The 5537-nt window shown below is 43.7% G+C and overlaps 1 pseudogene; it reads right to left on the bottom strand.

Moving 5' to 3' along the window:
* Positions 1-648: 648 nt before the first annotated feature.
* LOC116547232 lies at positions 649-1189 on the bottom strand (annotated as a pseudogene).
* Positions 1190-5537: the final 4348 nt, after the last annotated feature.

Below are 5537 nucleotides of genomic sequence, written 5' to 3'. Positions count from 1 at the left end.
AAATTAACAAATATTCAAACATCTTATCATTTTTAAGAAGTGGAATACTACTTATATTAACCGTAAATGACATAGGAGCATAAAGATGCATCAAACCAGAGGGAAAAGCACAAAATATGATCACCTTTGTGGAAATACTGAGAACAAAAATGAAAGAATGTATCCACAGGAAGAAATGTACTTATGTTGATTGTTTGGGATAAGGTAGATTTGCAGTGAATTTGGTGGTTTGTAATATTTTTATTTTATATAATTGGCATGTATTGCTTTGAAAGTAACTCAATTAAGCAAACTTCAGAAATCTACCAAAAAAAGAAGAAAAAAAGGAACTTCTTCCCTTTGCTCCTATCTCAAAAAGCCCACACATTAAAGATGCTTCTTGCTGGAGGAAATACATTTAGACTCAGCCTTTAGATCTGATCCAACTGTTGGTGTTCTTTGTAGAATATAAAACAATTAATTTTTGCTTCTTTTGATCCAGTTATTCCCAGATCATTCAAACATTTATTCCACTTCAGGGCTTAAGCAGGGATAGAAATCCATTCAGACCCTTCCCTTCCCCTTTCTATGGCTGGTCCACGTGTAGGCTGCCTTGAGAGCTGGTTTGTGTGATCATGTGATCTTCACATCGCAAGGGCCAAGGGAGGTTTATGTCTTGGTTCCTCTTCTGAGTCTGTCACTGTGCTGAGCACCACTATAGTACACTGAGCAGTAGTACTCAGCCTCGTCGTCAGGCTGTGCACCTGAGAGGGTCAGGGCCGCTTTGCCCCCAAGGAGGGAGCCTGGGAACCGGGCCGGGGTCCAGGAGTGTTTGTTGCTTGTATCATAAATCAGTGTTCTGGGGGGCTTGGCCAGGCTTCTGCTGGAACCAGTAGGGATAATTACTACTGGTGACTGCTCCAGTGCTGGAAGCACAGGTGAGAGTGACTGTCCCTCCTGGGGACACAGCCAGTGAGGGCTCCTGAGTCGCCACAGCCTGGGAGTTGGACCCTGAAACAAAAAAACAGACATATTAGGAATTAGAAAGGGAGAAAAAGGGATCCCTCCAAAGTCTGGTATTTGAAATCTCTTAACCTGGGCAACAAGTGGAGAGAAACAGGAGAAAGAGAGGAGTCCAGGCCGTGGCGCTGATAATGGAAGGGACCCTTGGCTCCAGAGCTGGGGCTGGATTCTGATGGCTCTTTATCTCCTACTGAGCTCTGCATGGAGGGGGTGTGTTGTGTGCTGCTTTACGCAAATCTTAGCTACCTTTACCTCCACCTACGTCTCAGCCCCAAGAGCAGCTACACTGTGAGACGCCAGCCCAGGGCGGCTGTGTGCTGTGGATTTGCCCTGTGGGAGGAAGCAGCCGACCTAACATTTACATGAGTCAGTTAACAACTGTGCAGGGTTCATTAACTCTCAACCTCTTGAGCTTCTTAAAATTCAAGAGACCCAGAGGGCCCCCTGGTGGCTTTCATGGACTGAGAATGCATAGTTTTCACTTATTTAACAAATCACAATTGATTTATATTTTGACATTGCCATAATATATCCCAGGCCAATTCATACCCATTATTTGCCTACTCTTTGCTCATTCCTATTTGTATTACTTTGTCTTGCTGTTGCTGAAATCCTGCCGCTGTGACTATAATGCGATTTAAGTGTCATATGGTGGTGTTATCTGATTGTTTTGAATGACTAAAAAAATTTTTAATGACCTACTGACTTTTTGAAACTATTTGTTTTGAGCCTCATATTGGATAAACAGCTGGTTTAAGTGATAATTTTTAAAATAATTTATTTTAGATAATTTTTGAACCGAAAATCACCAAAGGTTGAAGTTTTATTTTCAATTCAGTGGAAACTCAATGAGCCATGAGGTTGATCAGCAAGGTCTACATAACCACCCCACTCTCACCCACCCCAGCACTCAAAAATCCTCTAGACACCAAGGCTGAGTGAGCTTTCCTTGCTGGCAGTGCTTCATACATAGAGTCACACATTGTTGACGGGAGAATGCCGCATTGCCAATTACTTCGCTGGGAGAGGACAGCTGGATCCTTGTGCCTGGAATTCTCCTGAACTCTGCCCATGTGACTCTTCTCTTGAATTATTTTAATCTGTATTATTGTTCTGTACACAAATTATAGTATTGAATGTCACAGTTTTCCGTGAGTTACATTTTTGGTAGAAGTTGTTATTTTCTATTATTTTGGTAAAGCCGTTCTAATGGGTGTGGGTCCTAATTTTGTTTTGGGTTGTTTCCTGTTTGCTTATTTAAATATAAGAGATTTTCTTTCTTTCTTTCTTTTTTTCCTTTTCTTTTCTTTTTTTCTTTCTCTGCTTCAAGCCATAGTAGCTTTTACTTCTGTATAGATGTTGACTAGGATGGAGCTCCCCCTGCCACCCTGGACTTAGACATGGGCAAGGGGTCCAGGGACAACAGAGTCATGGACCAGGATCAGAAGTAACAAGGTTAGAGGACTAGGCTCAGGCTCCTGTGAGTAGCTTGGGGTGACTATTATAGCAAATGACTTCATTTGTCCCAGAGTTGGTGGCTGCGTTGATGAGTCTCTCAAGCCAGTTTCTCCCTTGCTATGATGACCTGCTGCCTATCGCCCCTCTTCCTATAGATTGATCAGGAATGAATCCTTCATAACTCCCAAATTTAGGAGACCAGCTAGACTTTTATGGATGCCCCCAGAGTTTCCATTACTGGGTTTTAGATAAAAGCATGTGTGCAATGGTTTCTTCATGCAAATCAGCCCCCTCTTCTTGTCTTTCAGCCCCTTTCTAGAACCTCAGTCCAGACAGTCACTGGAATACATACATTTCCCAGGTGGGGTGGAGAAGGCCAAGTTGGCTGAATCTGGTTCCCTGTGATGACACCGCCGCTGAGTTCAGTGAGCAGTGAACAGATAATGCAGGTCACAGCAGGATGGCTTCCCAGCTGTCCTTATCTGCAGACCCCTCAAGGGCAAGCGTGTAGCACTCAGTGCTGCCCCAGTGTTAGACCAGCGGAGTCCTTCAGTTTCTCCTTGCCTTTGTCTGTTTTCTCCTTCACCAATGATCCGACAGTGATGGCCCTTGTTAAGCTGCATTCGTACTTACTGCTCTGCATGGAATTCCTGTATCATGACATACCTGCCTGGTCCATGCTGCTATTTTTAGTAAAGTCCTGGGATGTTGGTCTCACTGAAAGAGATTCCCTGATAGACACCAGAGCAGGGAGCCCAGTTTGGTGAAGGGGAAGCCACCAGAAATGCAGTTCTATGCCCAGAGATGCCTCCTTCTTCCCCACTCAAGAATGTGGCCCCTTTTCAGGCTCCCACGTTCTGTCCTGGAAGCTCTGGGCTCTCAGAGTGGGTCTCCCACTGCTCTCAGTCCACCCACCTTCAGCATCAAAAAGACCCTGGAGTTTGCTCTCTCATTTGACAGAGGGAGAGCCAGACTGAGTTCTTCTCTCTCTTACGTGTTACTTATTTACCTCTGGCTAAAACCCCAGTGTGTGAGGACCAAGGAGCCCCCTTCCATCTGATTTTAAAAGACATATGAGGTCCCTCACTGTGAACTCTGGCTTAGCAACCCCTGGAGAGGTCCGGAGTCTGCATACTTGAAGAATAATAAAAAGAAGAATTAGGGAAGTGAGAAGGCATTATTCGTTGGGAATCATATACCTTGTATTTAGTGCTAATTGACGTGCTCACTTGAAGATCGCTGTGTTAGAGAAGCTCTGTCTTTGAGGTTCAGTTCATAGACCTAGCATCAGGAAGAGGAAGCCAGGCCCAACTCTGCCTCTTTCAGGCTTTCAACCCTGTGAAGAGTTGGCAGATAAACTATAGTGCACCCAGGTAGGTTTGTAACTTCAAATAAAAAATATCATGTGCGAGATACATATACTGATCGTTTTTTATTGTTTTACTCAATTCAAATTTAACTGACCTCCAGTGTTTTATTTGGTAAATGGCAGAATCCTACCTCCAGGCAACGAGCACTCCCTCCCCAACAGGGCCCACTACGTGAAAAGCAATCACAAAGCTGTTTTCAGGATAAAATGAGGTCACACTCTCAGGAGTGAAATAACTGTTAGTTCCAGGGCGCGATGGCCCACAACTATGATCCCAGCACTTTGGGAGGCTGAGGTGGGTGGATCACAAGGTCAGGAGATCGAGAGTATCCTGGCTAACACAGTGAAACCCCATCTCTACTGAAAAAAAAAAGAAAAAAAGATTAGCCAGGTGTGGTGGCACGCGACTGTAGTCCCAGCTACTCGGGAGGCTGAGGCAGGAGAATCGTTTGAACTCAGGAGGTGGAGGTTGCAGTGAGCTGAGATCACGCCATTGCACTCCAGCCTGGGTGACAAAGTGAGACTACATCTCCAAAAAAAAAAAAAAAAGCTGTTAGTCAGTAGTAAAGTTGCAGTTGCACTAAATCTTGATACCACCTGTCAAAACTTCTAGGATACAGCAAATGCAGTGCTAAGAGGAAAGTTTAGCATTAAATACATATATCAGTAAGTCTGAAAGAGCACAAATAGACAATCTAAGGTCACACCTCACGTAACTGGAGAATCAAGAACAATGCAAATCTAAACCCAGCAGAAGAAAAGAAAGACAACGATCAGAGCAGAACTAAATAAAATTGAAACACAAAACAATACAAAAGATAAGAGAAACAAAAATCGTTTGAACAAATAAATAAAATGAATAGATTAACCAAGAAAAGAAGAGTAAAGATCCATATAAGCTCAAATAGAAATGAAACAGGAGATATTACTACTGATACCACAGAAATACAAAAGATTATACAAGGTTACTATGAACGCCTCTGTGCACATAAGCTAAAAAACCTAGAGGAGACGGATAAATTTCTGAATATATGCAGTCCTCCTAGATTAAACCAGGAAGATATAAAAACTCTGAACAGACCAATAACAAGTAGCGAGATTGAAATGAAAATAATAATAAAAGAATGTCAACCAAGAAAAGTCCAGGACCAAACAGATTCACATTTGAATTCTATCAGACAGTCCCAGGGGTGCCTGTGTCTCCTCCCTGTAACCTCAACGCAGTCTTCACACTCTGCTGGACTCCTCAGGGTGAATCTGTCCATGGCTCTTCAGCTGTTCATTGTAGAGGACTCAGGTGGTATCAACACAGAGTTCTCTTATGTCAGGATCAAGCCATAGCAGAGACCAGCACCATGGTCTCACTTCCCCATGTGTGCTTGACACCAAGTCCTCTCCTCTCATTTGGCTCCCTTCTGCTGGCCAGAATTCTCCTTCCTCCATGGATCTTGCAGCGCTGAAGAGAAACAGAGTCTTCCCTCTAGGATTCCCTGGGGGGGAATTCCCAGAGCATTTATCTGGTAAATCTTTGTTCTCTCTCTACTTCCCCAGATTTGCCATCATAATCATTTGAATACTGTGACCAGGGATCTTGCCTAGGAGTCTGTTCTCCGAGCACCGAATGCCAGTCTGCAGGGGATCCTGGCAAATGACTTTGGAATGTTTCTCTCATGAGCAAAAAGAGCAGAGATGCTCAGTCTTTGAAAAT

This window comes from Sapajus apella, unplaced genomic scaffold, assembly GCF_009761245.1.
Source record: "Sapajus apella isolate SASKATOON/1434 unplaced genomic scaffold, GSC_monkey_1.0 scaffold2445, whole genome shotgun sequence".
NCBI classification, from domain to species: domain Eukaryota; kingdom Metazoa; phylum Chordata; class Mammalia; order Primates; family Cebidae; genus Sapajus; species Sapajus apella.
The sequence above is the reverse complement of the archived record's forward strand: the minus strand, read 5'-3'. Positions and strand labels throughout refer to the sequence as shown.